This window comes from Lonchura striata, chromosome 3, assembly GCF_050655825.1.
Source record: "Lonchura striata isolate lonStrDom1 chromosome 3, ASM5065582v1, whole genome shotgun sequence".
Lineage (NCBI taxonomy): Eukaryota > Metazoa > Chordata > Aves > Passeriformes > Estrildidae > Lonchura > Lonchura striata.
In genome coordinates, this window is record NC_140705.1 from 105,530,695 (window position 1) to 105,546,881 (window position 16,187).

Genomic DNA, 16,187 nt, shown 5'->3' on the forward strand with positions numbered 1-16,187 from the left:
CACATCAATTAGTCAAGAACTTGAATGATCATAGGCAAAGAAACCTAAACTCTTCTCCCCAGCTGAACAAAAATGTGTCAAAGATTCTAAGTGCATAAATTATTGCATTCTATCCTACAGCAAAAATAGCTCCTTCAGGTAGACTTTCTGGTCACCTGTATCCTGGGATTTGAATTTTATTATATTTTGGTTTTGCATATAACAATCTACTTTATGTATATTTTATTCTATTCTTCTGACCAGTAACACTGACATCAGATTAATCTGAAAAGAGCAGCGCTGCATGGAAAGTGTGGGCCTTCTGTCAGCTCCTTCTGATGAATAACTGAGCTGAAAGATAAGGAAAAGTCTTTGAGTACACTGCCCACCAAAGAAGTTCTCAAATAAAACAAAGAAACAAACTTTGTGACAACCTGAAAGCCATTTCATTATTGTGATATTACTCATGTGAGCAGCATCTATCCCCCTCTTTCCTCTGCCTCCTGTTTTTGGAGCAGTAGGACTAAAAGTCACATTTACCTTTTCAGGAATACAACCTTTACAACTGTAGGCACAGAAGTGAAATTTCTGACCAGTGCTGAAGTGGCAATCCCAGCAAAGTTTTCCCTGCTCCCTACAGGTAGTATGGAAGGGAGCCAGAGCGACAGGGCCCCATCTGAGCCGTGCCCAGCTCCCCGGTCTGCACAAACCCACTCTATCAATCACGGCAGGATAATGCATAGTGGCTGCGCCCGTGACAAGGAATGATGGAGTGCTGAGCACAGGCCCGGCTTCGCCTGTCGCTTTGTGCATTTGTATTTCTCCAGGGCCACTTTGAGAATTTGCAGAACTTGGCGGGGGGGGCCTGGGGGGAGGAGGGAAATTGTCGCGCGTTTTAAAAAATATCTTAATTCGCTTCGATCATCAAACGGCAACGCGAGACGCAGACACGGAAAGGAACTGCAGGACACTGTGATCCCAAATTCCATCAAGGCAGCATAGCTATACAAGATGAAATTTGATTAAGGGACAGCCAATTTAATCTGGGTACTGCATGCAAAAGCTGCAAGTTTTTGCTGCCCATTTCTTCTCAGTTATACCCAAGAATAAGCATCAGAATTTTACTTTATCATAACAAGAAGATAGGGAAAAAGCCAGCACTGAGTACACTCAGCACTCTTAGAGCTATAAAATATTGAAAATGAAAAGACAAGTCATTGTAAAACTTTATCCAAAGGTGTTCTTTACACTGATAATTTTACAAAAGAGACACCAGCTCATAATTATTTTGATCAAAAAAGCTTTAAGTAAAAGATGATTAAACTAATTCTCCACTTTAGAAATACACATATTCTAGGAATGTTGTTTTGTCTAAAGGAAATGCTCCCTGCAAAGGATTCAAACTGTGTTTGATTTTATAAAAAAATATGTAACATTTAATAATATAAGCATGTCATATAAGCCAAGGGGTTTTTAAAATCAAATTGAATATACACTACAGATATCTATTATAAAGCTGTGGAAAAGTGTTAATTAGCACAGTTAAAAACAAATTAAACAAGAGATATCATAAGGACACCCATGCAAATTTCAAGTGAAAATCGTGACAGCCTCCAAAATAATAGGAACGTTTTAATCCCTCTGAAAACAGACAGACAAAGATGAAATCCATTTTCCTTTTGTGACAGTTCATTTTTTTAAGTCTCAATATTGTTACACGTACAGGATGAAAAACTGTATTAAGAAGGGGGTACTGGAGAATACAATCTTTTATTCTCTTAACATGCTTTTGACAGCCAAGATAAAACGCTCAAACAAATCCTTTTCAGAATAAGTTTTTGGAAGGGAAAAATACGTTTTGCTCCTAAGAAGCCCTGTGGTTTAAGGAGCCGGCCACATGAGCAGCGGTGCCCTTTTCTTCAGCCAGAAGAGGCACGGTCACCTCGTGAGCAGCTTTTGGTGGGTTTTTAAGGCACAGAGAGGCTGGCGGGCTTTAGTTTCGGTGCCGGGACTGCTCTTCCCGAAGGACACTACTTGGGGCGAGAAGCCCAAACCGGGTGAGCCCAGACCTCGCTGCCGGGTTTGCCGGGGGATGCCCGGCCGGCACAGCTGTTTTCAGCTGCATCCTGACAGCAAACACGGGAATGCAGGCAGATCAGAGCGCTCAGGGTTTGGGGAGTGCTGGTTGCTCCCCCTCCTCCCTCCCTCCGCCCGGCCGGGATGCGCAGGGATGCGGCAGATCCCGCCGCTCCCACCGCTGCCACCCCGGACGGCACCGGAGCGGGGATGAGGATGCCAGGCAGGTCCGACCAGACCCGGGAGCGGGGATGAGGATGCCAGGCAGGTCCGACCAGACCGGGGAGCGGGGATAACGATGCCAGGCAGGTCCGACCAGACCCGGGAGCGGGGATGAGGATGCCAGGCAGGTCCGACCAGACCCGGGAGCGGGGATGAGGATGCCAGGCAGGTCCGACCAGACCCGGGAGCGGGGATGAGGATGCCAGGCAGGTCCGACCAGACCCGGGAGCGGGGATAACGATGCCAGGCAGGTCCGACCAGACCCGGGTGCGGGGATGAGGGTGTCAGGCAGGTCCGACCGGACCCGGGAGCGGGGATGAGGGTGTCAGGCAGGTCCGACCAGACTCGGGAGCGGGGATAACGATGCCGGGCAGGTCCGACCGGACCCGGGAGCATCCTCTGGACACGGCCCCTCCCCGTGCCGTGAAAAACATCGCCGAGCTTGAGGAGAGGCAGCGCCGCTCCCCTCCCCGCGGGGCGGCTGTAAAGGGAGCAGCAGCAGCTCGGGCCCCCCACCTCAGCCCGGGGGGAGGGAGCGGAGCGGCAGCAGAAAGAAGCCGGGCTTCCCAAGTAGCCCTTCTTAGAGGGGAGGGAGAGAGAGCAAGGGAGAGAGACAAACATCTGGGGATTGGACCATATGCTAAAGCTTTGTCTTGTCCTTCAAAGTTAGGCTGCCCTTGAAGTGATTTGTCAGGCGGCCTAACTGTGACAGGGAGAATATGTAGCGGTGGAGAGAGGGATGGAGGTGGTGGTGGGGATGCAGGGGAGAGGGGAGAGGGGCAACGAGGTACGGACAGAGAAACAAAAAAAGAAAAGAGGAAAGGGGAGGCAGCGAGTAGCCAGAAAGAAAGAACAAAATAGCTTCTCTCTCCATCAGATGATGATTTTCATGCGAAAGAAGCAGGAGGGTGAAAAGAGAAGAGGAGGAAGGAGGGGAGAGACAAAGGCGGGTAGGGCAGAGCAGGAGAGGAGAGGGTGAAGCAGGAGAGCAGAGCTGCTGTGGGAAGGGAAGGACTGAGAAGCAGGACTGAGAGCTGAGGCTCTTTCTGCCACCACCTCTTTTTTCCCTCTTCCCTTTTGCCCGCCAAGTGCTGAACTGATTAGAGTGTAATTAAGGCCATAAAACCCTCGGCTTATCCACCTGTTTATTCACTAAAGTCGCGGGCTCATCAGGCAAATTAGCTGCTTCCAGGCTGCACGTTGGGCCTAGAGCTGGCCTGATTAATGAAGTTTATTGGGAGCTGTTAAAAGCATTAACTGAAGGAAATCTCGGCAATTCGTCATATTTAAGGGATGGAAATTAAATCTCCCCATGCAAATGAGGGGAGACTCTGAAGCGGCTTCTTTTAGAGGTGACAGGGGTGGGGACACACGAGGGGCTCTCCCCCAGGCACAGCCCCCCGGCAGCAGGTCTGCACCCACAGCGAGTTTGCCTGCTCTCAGCAGAAGGGCTTAACAAAAAGGGGGGACAGATTTTAAGGTCATAGAGCTCTTGGTCCTTGGAGCCCCAAATTCAAGAATCAGGCCCCGAATGAGGCAATATAATCCTTTTTGACCTCTTTTGATGCTGAGGGATTCTCTCTAGGTGCCCGGAGCATTGCTGGTGGAGCTCACCCACACAGGAGTTTGTAAGGTGCCATGCCAGGCGGTTGTGTCCTCCTTGGTCACACAGGCCATCTCCAGTTTATTTCTACTTCAAATGTTTTTCACTCTTCTTAGCTGTTAGTCACATTACGTGGCTGCAATACAAGTACAAAAGTCCACATAAAATTTGAAATGCAAAATGGTTTTTTAAGCATCATTCATGACAAACCTTAAAAGTGCAACAGTAGATGCTCTACATGACAAACACCAAAGATATATATTAAGGAGCAATGGTCTAAGCAGCAGGGAATCCTATGAGGAGCTGAATATTCACCAGTTTTAAAAGTGCTTTCTTCTGGCACGTCAATCTGATTTTATTTCTGACATGAATGGCATTTATCATACCCGAAGCTTCATGAGGCACAGCATTTTTATATTAACAATTTATAATAAAAGAGAAATTACAAAGGGTCACAACAAGGAGTGAATGTCCTGAGGAAGGGATAATGAGAAGAAAGGAAGGTCACAGAAAACATCTTGGCCTTGCAATTTTTATTGAGTGTTCAGTTTACAATGGCATTATGTTTACAATTTATTTATTTTTAATTATTTTCATATGAAATGAAGAAATCACTGCCATCTCATGTAAAAGACATTTGTACCTAACTATTCAATTGTGAGCATGATAGGGAGGGAGAAAAGAGAGAATCCATATTTGATGTAATTCTAATTCTATATGCTTCTCTGTCTAATTATTACAAAGCTAATTATTTGTTACAATTATTGGATTAACACTTTGCTAATCAGTTTTCTTCTCCTTTGTAGAGCAGCACCAGAGCAGTGAAATGCAAGGTGAGAATGTTGTCTGGATTTTCAACAGAAAATTAGAGTGCCATTTTCCTTCTGTGCAGATTAGTTCAGCTGCCTTGTGATTTACGACCAGTACAGCATATTCAGTATCACCTCCTATTATGTAGCATCTTCATTCCTACAGCGATAATTTCCTAACTTTTTGGATGTGGAGACCATTTGCCAGTGGCAAAATGTTCCTCTCCTCCTCCCATCTCCCATCAGGAAGGTTTCACTCAGCAGAGCACCCTGTGGGGCAGGGGGAACCACTGGTCTCCTCCAAAGAACAGGCTCAGAAACATGGACTGGTACCAGGGCAGAGCCTGCACACACACACACACACACACACACACACACACACACACAGAGTTTTGAATGCACTTCAGGCACAAAATAATACATTTTGAAAAGACACATGGTGCCTTTAAAACACACAACTCAGCTGTTATCAACAGCAAGAAAAATGAATCACAAAACATACAAACCAAACCAACCCAAAACTTCCTGGCAACACGTGCAGCTGTATTTTTTAATAAAAAGAGCCAATAGAGAATGCTTCTAATGCTGCATGCAGCACAACACAGAAGGTTTCCTATTGATATTTCTGGGGAAAAGAAAGAAAAGCATTTCCACAAAAAAGCACTTTATTGTTATTATTTGCAAGTTAATAAAGCATTTCCTAGAGAATTAAATGACAGCATTGTTTTCTAGTAATGTGTTTAACTGCAGAAATACAAAGGATATTTGTAATAAATTCATTTGTTTTTTCTTTTTTTTTTTTTTCCCATACTTTCAGAGCATTTGCTATAAACCTATATTAGCACAAAGTGATCTTAATATTGGGCAATAAAGTGCTTAAATTTCAGGAAAAAGAAACACTTTGGGGTTCTAATTAAATGAAAAAGAGACCTGTTCAAGACAGTTTTTTCCCGAAATTAGCAGATTCTTCTTTTTTCTTTTCTTCTTCTTTCTTTAGAAGATTACTTAAATGAAATTCAATTACTCGTGGAACATACTATCAAACCACTTATTTTTCTTGATTACCAGTTCCCTCAATACATTGATTTGCCCCATTATGTGGGGTCTTTTAGATCTGCCACTAATGAGATGTGCTTGTTGCAACTTTTTCTCTCTGTTTCAGGAATAGAATAAACTATTTAAAGATAAATATTTAAGTGAATTGTCAAAAACTTGTAACCACACCAAAACCAGGTGGTTTAGTTACATATGATATTTTTGGAAGAAATATCTGATATTGTGGTGCAATATCTAGTTATAAAAGATTTTACATGAAGAATGATAAAACATTGCAGTGGTTAAGCACTGTCAGCCCCAACAATTGTGATTATTTATATTTTAGGCTCCTCTTCATGAGTGATTCTGACTTTGTCAGGGATATTTTCCTCCTCACTGAACCTTCCGTTGCAAGATTTGCTTTTGGAGGCCCAGCCAGGAACAAGAAAAAAAAATCAGTAATTTAAGCCTGCTCTTCACATAGATCCACAGAACTCCAGTTATTAAAGTAAAAGGACACTGATTTGCAGAACTCAGGTTGCATAAATAGGCAAAAATCAGTATGTCTTCAAAACCACAAGAAAATCTGTTGATTTTTCCTTTACATCAATATTAACAGTATATCAACTATTGGATTAGTGGCATGCCCAAACTCAAGATAATCTTCATGAAAACACTCAGCGGCATTTCTTCTTTCACTTGCCCGATTCAACAGTAGTGGAAACAAGGCAAATTTTATCACAGCAGAAAACTTCATTACGGCACATCCAGAGCTAAATTTAGCCCTCTGAGATCAAGAATGATCTTACAGCCAGGGCCAAATTATTCTCTTTAACTGCACTGTGCAAAAGATGTCCTAAATGATGAAGACCCTGCTCTGTCCTTGAACAAGCACAGAAGACAGAGGCCTCAGTGGGAGGAGTGTGAGCTGCTGTTCTGGTCAGAATTGAGTCCTAAGTGACCTCCTGCTTTTGCATGTGGTCTACTACTCAGGCACATCAAGGTTGGAAAGGATACAATTTAACTGTAACCTATTTTTTTTTTTGTCTCCTGATAGTTTACTAAACTATCAATGATGCAGTTTTTGTGGCTTAATTAATTCTTTCACACTGTCTCCGTCCATCTCAGTCATATATATTTGAATATTTCCTCTTATTAACATTTTACATCATGTTTTTTTCAGCTGTGGGTAGAACCACAATGTTAATGAATGACAATTATCTTTCTTACTTATCTGAGAACTTTAATGATGCTTCATTAAAATTGACAGGAAGACTGGGAGAGGTCTACAAAACCCTTTTTTCATTTATATTTTTTTTTCTATTAAATAGAAATCTTAACCTGGTGTAGTTTTCTGGGTAACAATTCACCAGGAATCCTTTCCTGAATAGTTTCACGAAATGGGACCTACAGGGGAATGCACTACTGTGTCCTTTAGAGGGTTCTACTGTACCTCAGCACTTAGTTAATCCCCTCGTCAAACACACTCAAGAAAATGAAAGCTGCGTGTCACATTGTCAGTGTGAGGAATTGGCTGAAGGCTTTGCATTTGATTCTGGGTCCCAGAGAAGACAATATGTTCTGGGGAAAAGCAGCCTGAACAGTTTTGTCTGGAGCCACTGTAAATGTACGAACGCTCTCATTCGTAGCGTTGTCACTGGCTGTCCAAAATTGCAGTCTAATGTGTTAGAAAAGCTGAGCATCGAGGGGCATTGCATCTGACATGCTGATTAACTGTAGGAGCTGCACCTTAAAACTCCTTCCTACAGGCAGATTTTTAAAGTGCTTAAAAAACCGTTTTTGAACCAAGGCAGAGTAACAAAAAGATAGGAACACATCATTCTTGCAATTGCAGGTTAAACTTCCCTCGTGCTTTAAACGTGCTTCCAGATTAATATTTTGAGAATAATAATCTAGTCATTGCAATTCTATTTTGACACACAGAATGATATATCCTGTTTCAATACCACATATTTCCAGGAGAGAATGAAGCCCTTTTTTCCAAGTAAATCTAAATTGCAACAGCAAGTGTTGTACTGTCATTTTAATGACAGCAGTAGACTTTAAGTATGGAATGAATCAATTATTGCAAGCACAGCCCCTGTGTAAATCACTGATGGCAAACCAACCTCAGGATTATAAAATGAATCTTTGACAAGTATTCAAGGTTTCAGCATATTCTCAATAATGAGGATTAAGTACCTACTATCTGTGAAAGAAAAGTTTTATTCACTTACAAAAGGATATGTGAGTAATCATTAAGAGAGGTCAGATTAACTGAGGTAGTTTTTAAAAAAGGGCATCCAGTACAACATCTGCTGGAAAATCAATGATAAATATGTCAATTTTTTTTTAGACAAAGGGAAAGATTAAGCGTAAGGCAGTGTAATGGAATGACTTAATGCTCTGTTTTTAAAGAATGGAGAGGAATTATAATGACATCATAAGCTATCATTATGAAACTTTTTGACATTTTCATGTCAAGAAAAAGACTCTTCTTGACTCAAGAACAAATAGTGATTTCTGCTATCCACGGGCAATTCAGTCAAGTTCAAATAAATCCTGATTCTACACTGAGAGATGATGATAAAAAAGCCTCTGGACTACTCTGGTATACATTACATATTCTTGTATTTCATATTTTCACACTAAGAGAGAATTTTAATTCAAAGTTATAATCGTAGTTGAGCTGTGAAAATGGAAATATTTTTATTTGATTATATGTCAATAATGCATACACTTTTTGAGAAGCCTTTGTAGTAAATATTTCATATCAGTTTGCTGTCTTTGCCAGTACCCAAACATTATTGCATTGCCTTTTTCTTTTTAATTTCCACAAAATAATACAAAATTGAGAACCAGTGTTATCATAATTATAGACCAACATAATTTCATGATAGAATAAAGCATTGTGTTCTGTCATAATTTGTATTTTAATTATTAATGAGAGCCTTTGCTTTAACTGTCAGAATTTTTTATTAATGTCTTACAATATTTGCATACTCTTTGCTTTTATATAGGGGGAGGATATAGAGTGGAATATATGTTTATGTCCAATATATTTATATATTCTTCCCCTGGAAGGTTTGCTATTGAAAGATTTAACAATTGACTTCACATTGATCAAGAGATGCTTTACATACAATGGGCTGAGTGAATTTTAAAAAAATTTACAATAATTCTACACTTAACAATTTGATATTCCCTTAAAATAATTGAAAGCAACTTCAAATTGAAACAAATCTCTGCTGCTTGTAACAAAATAATGTGTCTGTTTACTTGTACTGTTGCATTTCTATTATGTTCATTCAAAAAAAAAAATTCTTTTATTTGTATTTGTGCTTGTGTATATTTCTTCTTGTTTATGGCACAATGTGTCTCTTTGGCCCAATATGGATGATTCACAGTTCCATATTTTCATTCTGCACTACATGGTCAATTCATTAGAAATTAATTCAACATTTCTAAATTTTATATACCTGTGTATGCTTTGTTAAAATAATACATTCTGCAATAGGAATGAGAATGTTTATAACGCTACTAGCAAAAACATAATTGCATAATTTTGCCATAACCAAATTTTAGAATTAATCAAATATAAGTAGGTCCATTTGCAAAGTGTAAAATTTAGATAAAATATGTGTATATTAGAAAGAAAAATAATGAAACAGTAACAGCTCAAATTACAGAAAAAAACATGAGAAAAAACATTTTTCTTAAGAACATTTCTGCAAATAAAAGTGGCTGTAATTATTTAACAGTTTTTCTAAGACACTCAAGTTGTTAAATGCAAATAATTTTGGGCTATTGATTATGAACATTTTGCTGCTGCTCACAACCAAGTGTTATAGTATTCTTTTTGTGCATTTCAGCAGTGCTTTTTCTAACTGCCCAGATTTTATTATGATTTTGAAGTAAGAAATTCAAGTCACCGTCTTGTCAGAGGAGCCAGTAGTCTACAACGAGGTTGATTCTCAGTAATTTGTTTGCAAATGATCTCAAACTGTTACAGTGTGGCCTTAGAAATAAGCACGAATTGCGATGCACTTTTGCAGAAAACAAAACTGGAGGGATTCGGGGAAAATGCAAGTGCATAAAACATTTCTTTCCATTGTGCAGCGAAAGGGCTGAGGTTTTGCAGTAAAAGTCTGGCATCTGGTGGTCCCGGGAAGCAATGGCATCCCGCTCCAGAAGGAAACAAGGTGCTCACAGCCTGAATTAGCTCATCAGCTTGTCATAAACTAATTATTTCCAGCGTGTGCTTATGTGAGGACTCCCGATTCTGAAGGACCCCTCAGTATTCATTGCCACCGGTTGGGTTTTGTTTCCACCCCAGAATGTCTGCATTTCTTCCCAAAGAGGGAAATAATTGCACGTGTCCAGAATTCTGATGAGCTTTGCAATGCCGAATTACGCCAATGAACCCTCAGCAGAAGACAGGGGAGGAGACTTCTGCCATTTTCCACCAGTAGTCCTTGGAGGACTGAAAAATAATCAGGATACCAAGACCCAAGAGTGCCATTCCAGGAAAGGAGAATTTCTTCTATTCTCTGATGAATCATAACAATATGTTGCCACACAACCATATTTGTAAAAAAACATTTTTTCCCATGTTCCTCTAAGAGCACTGACTCAGCAGAGGTTGTGGAGGTCTGGGTGGGGAAGAGGTGCAGAAGTAGGGACCTTCAGAAACACTAAGTTCATTCTCTCTCTTTTCAGGCACACAATATCATCCCTGTCAACAAGTGACAAAGAATTAAAATTGTCACAATTTTCACCTTTTTTTGACCAAGAGACCCTTCCCAACTCAGTTTACTTTCAAGAGTTATTAGTTATCTTCTAAGTTACCAAGCTGCCTTTGAGTTAAATAGTGCTTCACCTTTCCCTTCTTCATGTACCAAATGCACATTTATAGACAATGACAAAGAGCTGGCTAATCTCCTCTCTCCAGAGAGTCCCCATTCTCATTATCACCTTGCTACCTCTTCCTTGAGCTTGTTTATTTTTTAGAGTAAAGTAAAACAACTCTCTGGAAAAGGGTGGCCAAAATTACATAGTGATTCTTGTGAGATCTCTCCTGAGCTAATACTAATGATATGGTTTCTCCATCTTTATGGAAAACACAGCTCTGGATGTAGTCTTGCATTCTCCATGGCTTTACAACTTTACAGCTCTGCATGACCAAATTGCTTCCATAGGTTCTCCTCATTTCATAATATTCCCAGAAAAGATTCATTAATAATCTTCCTTCGGCCTCATTTTCAATAATATCTGATGCCATCGTTCTTCACCTACATTATAATTCCCTCAAAAGTGGAGTCTTTCTTAAATTTTTACTTTTACTAATCTGTCAGACTTCTGATTGCATTACTGGAGTTCAGAGGGATTATATCCCCAATATTTCTTTTGTCTTGAAACCGAACACAGGTATTTGCTCTCTCTTTACATTTACCTCATTTTTTAAAGAGTTATTCTTCCCTTAAAAATTAGGGATAAAGACTTAGACAAAAAGGAAAGGAACCAAATTTCCCTCCAAATCTTTACTGCTGCCTTTTAAACACAGGTACATTATCCATTCTTTATCTGCCTGGAGTCACACAGAAAACAGATACAGTCCAATACTTGATACAATGGTTTTATCCCAGATGCCAAATCTTGCAACCAAGGCCTCTTACTTGAGCCCATTCAGGACTTTGGGGTTGTATTTTTCAGTGCACAGGGTTTTTTTCAGTGTATACATTTTAAGCCTTTCCAAGGTGTAACTGAGCCTGACATTCGACAATGTTTATATTATCATTACACTTTTGGACTTTTAAGCCAGGGGTTATTTTGCTGATCTCTTTTCATATCTTGTACATCGTGTGTTTTGTCTGGTGCCTTTTCAAGGTTATTATTTATCCAGTTGGAAAGTTTCTTCCCTTGAGCTGCAAAAAAGTTCTAGGTAACACTAGAAACCTTGACATAATGACATGCCAGATCTCTCCCATATCCAAGTCCCTCAGCTTCCCTGCAGACCTGATTTTTTTTTTCTTTTCCTTGTTTTTTTCCTAAATAAAATGGAAGGACATTTAAGGATGCCTCAGCCCAGAGTATTTATTAAACACACTCCTCTAGTACGATCCTGGTTTTAAAAAGTGTAACCTAAAAGAAAGCAAAGCAACACAAGTAGCCAGGCATTTGCATGCTGCATTTTTCCTGTACTTCATACAGTGTCCAAGCAGCTTCTCGGGGAAGGATCATAATCATTTATGTATGTCAAGTACATAGAACCACTTTGAGTACAATAAAAATGAGTAACATTGAAGTGCTGCTCTTTCACCGAGCATAAAGAATAGGCTGACCTATGCAACAATTCAAGGGTCTTACAGATCTGTGCCGTGCTTGTACAATAAAGGACAAGGGGGGAAAAAGGGCTTATTGTTATTTTTAAATGATAATTTCCAGAGAGTGCAGGGTTCCAGAGGGTAAAGGAACAGGCAAATGATTATATCCCTTTCAGCAAAGGGGCAGTTTGGGCTTTTTCATTGCACAGCTACATGGAATAGTACTGAGCTGATGAGACTGTCTGATACACCAAGAACAAAGGAAAACTGCAGGCAGCAGCTTCGACTTCCAAGTAGCCCACAGAGTAACCCCTGTGATTAGGCTTCAGCAGTCCTGCTTTCTACAGAGCAACTCTCCCCTCTCCTGCTGCTGGAATATTTCCATTTTCTATGTCCAGCCCTACTCCTTTCCTTTCTTCTGTGCCTTGGTTTTTAGATAGGGCTAAGGAACAGGAGAGGTCAGAGAAGAGAGCTAGAGGATATATTTGTGTGGTGGAAAGGATGCATCATTCACAAAAGTGGTTGAGAGTTGCAGCTGTGTCAATGCAGGACTGTTCCCCCTGATAAGTACAGGAATGGCCACTCCACGTACAGATCAGTTCAGGCACAGCTGCCTGGGAACCTCTGTCTCCTTTTGTGCTGTCCCTTTTTTCAATCAGCCTTCCAAATGTAACACTGAGAAACTCAGCAGATCCTATTACACATAAGCACCTCAATGTAGCGAGAAATAGAAAAGAGAACAGAACAAGGGTCTCTGACAGACATTTATCTTTCCCTTCTACCACTAAGCATTTCCTGCAGTAGAAAGAGAAAACAACATCTTCAAAACCATGGTGGTTTATAAAAGTACTTCTGTTACACATCAAGACAACCTAAGACATTTTCAACACTTCTTTTTTACAGATGGTTTCTGATGCAGAATTGTGCTTGATGCAGAGACCAGCCTGAATTCTCAAGGCATTGTGCAAGCCACAAAGGCTGGGATCAAGTCTCATCTCTCCCTGTATTTGCAGAGGATGCCTGCCTCTTGTCAGTCTTGTCAACTCTCATGGTCTCTTTGCTTTTTACCCTGTGCCTACCCCATCTCTTCTTTCATTAAAAAAACGTGAAAGTTTCTGTCCTTGTGGATTTGCAAAGGGAAAATAGAATCCCCAAGGGCTTAGAAACCAGGCAGCAAATTAATACTGCCAGCACTGATTATTCTTTGAGATTCTATTATTTTAAAGGCAGTCTCCTGACTTTCAGGGCCTGATTCGTGGCTTCTGAACTGTAAAGTTCAGCCATCCTTGCACTTGGCAAGCATCTGGAAGTGAAATGTGTGCAACCAAGCTCTATATATAATTCTGTAAAATGAGAGCTGTTTATCTCAGTAGCTGAAATATTCATTATTGAAAATAAGCATTTCAACATTCAGAGGGTGAATCATGTGAGCTGAGAATAACAATGATGTGGGAAATAGCAAAATACCCACATGTCTCTATCTACAGTGTTCTAAATGGATGTAGCTGAGAGGGTCTGACTTTGCACAGGGCAGGAGGGATGAGTTCCCCTACTGACACACAGGCACCTGCACTCACTTCTGGCCTCATCATTTTATTTCAGCTTGGTTACTTTCCTGGTGGTTAGGACCACTCAGAAAGCCAGGAAGAAATGAATGCTGAGTTTGCTGGGACAAGGGAGAAAGATGATGAAAGGGATGAAACTGGAAAATATCAATCATTGCCATTTTCTTATTTGGTAGATAATATGGGCTGTGTGTTGAGAAAATGCCTCCTGCGCCCCCTTTTAAAGAAACATCTGCCATTCAGACAAGCTTTAAGTTTGAGAAGTCACACCAATTCAGTGTGACCACTAAATCTCCTCAGATTCTTCCTTTGTTTTGCTTTCTTTGCACACAGAAATGCTACAGGTTCCAGACAGCATCCTCAAAGGGCAGGGGTGCCAATTCCGTTCAGCCCAGACCTAGAAAATGAAATGGGCCTTCCTGGAAATGGCAATACCAGAGCAGGAGGCAGCCCTTACAGCTGAGAATTTGTTTCTCTGCTGACTTTTCTTCCTGGTACCAGTTCACCAGATTAAAAGGAGCCTTCAATCTGAAATGTTGAACAAACAAAAAATCAGCCAATGGACATGGAGAGATACACAGACTGGGACAAGGATGCAGTGGGAATTTCCCAGTTTAGGTTAGTTTTGTTTTTTTCAGGATAGAAGGTAAAGTCAGGACAACTGGGACAAACCATGCTGGAAAAGCAGATGTTCATAGGGAAAGCTAGGGTAAAGGATAGTATGCAGTAGCTGTTTGCCTCTGGCAGTGGCATTGGGTTAGTTCAAGCTGGCATGGTAAAAGGAGTCTGTTCCCTTTAAAATGCCAGCCTCCGAGGCAAAGCCAAGCTGAGCTTTTTCGCCAGCTTCAGCAATAACATTTTGACATGCAATTTCCACATTGATATGATTAATTGTTAAATCAAATAAGGAACTGTGTGATGGAAAAGTCATTTAACTGATTTGCCAAAATGAATAAAGTATGGTCTAGTTTTGCTTACAATCAAATTGGGAAGGCATTTACTAATAAACCCAGAGGCCTCCAAAAAGCAGAAAAAAAATATAGTTTAATAGCAAATATCTCTGAGTGCTGCCTTGGAAAACTGCTTGTGTCTCTGCTTCTAAGTCAACAATTCTAATAGGACTGGGCAAGGTCCTTAAAGCCATTTCCCTATCCATGGCTGCTAGATGGGAGCTGAATCACTGACCCATCACAGCTGGAGCTGCAATCCATGGGGATGAACTTCAGAGGTGGGATGTGTCATTTAATACTGTGCACACCAAACAAACCAGGGCCTAAGTATCAGAAACTTATAAATTAATTCCCTGTGTGCCTCCTTTTCCTTTCCACTAAACAAGGATATAACAACTTCACTCCAAAGCAAATACAAAGATAAACAAATCCGGGTTTGTAAAGTCAAATTGAAGCACAATTGTGAGTACACAGCATGGGACCATATTCTGAAAACTGAGGATAAAAGAAATGTTAAACATCTGTTTTTAAAGTGAACATCATGCAGTGAAGAGACAAAATTCTTGTAGAAAATTTATTTGTGATTGTGTGATTTGAGATGTTACCAAATGTGAAAGGCCTTACCAAGCTCTGTGTCCTGCAACATGGACCCCATAAAAGTTTTTTTTACAGGTGTGTTTGCATTAAGGTGTCTGAGCATCCTGAGGAAAAATGGGGAAAAAAAAGTAAATAAAGTATTTACTGCTTCTTTTAGGAAATAACAGCATACATCACATAAATTGCAAACTTTGGTCTTCAACACTGACATTTGACTGTGCCCAACACAGGCATTTCCCAAATGAAGCTGAAAGAAGTGTCAGTGGTTGTCACAAATACTCAGACTACCCAAAAAGTGGGTCTGCCTGTATAATTTTACATGCTCATGGCATTGGTAGATTAGCAAGACTGAAAAAATAGCAAAAGGAAGTAATTTTAAAAACTAATAAAAAGAAATTCTAGTTGATGTTGAATTAAGAGAATAACAGTGTAGTAGGATCTTGTCTATGCCATCTTTTTCAGAAAATGAAGAGCTCCCTTGAATCATGTGTCTCCTATCCACAAACAAATGAAAGGCAGTCTGACATAAGTTATTAGATGTGATTAGATCCCATCCTAAGATGATATAGCACCAGTAAATATTTTCTATCCTGGCATTAAAAGCTGAATGTTTTTGGTAATGAGTCCATCCTTTTTAATTCTGTCACTTAAAAAATGTTTTTAAGCATTTAATCAAACCCATATACAATATTAACAAGTGCTGAGGCAGAAAGGGAACCTATTGATCACAGGTGATACATCTGGAAGCAATGCACTGTTTACAGTGAGTTGTCTCTCAACTAAATAATGATTTAGCCATTTACAGGGAAAATCCTTGCAAATAAAAGTCTCACACTGAGATACTCATTCTTTCTGATGGAATCCCATTGCTTAGATGGAGTTTTGTAAAGCACTTCACACAAATTTTATTGAAACTACTGTACAGTGCTTTATGTGAAGGATATGGAAGCACATAAAGTATTGTGCAGTAAATTTTGTAATGAAGGGCCACAAATGGCTTGTTAAAGATCCCTGTGTGGATGTCGAGT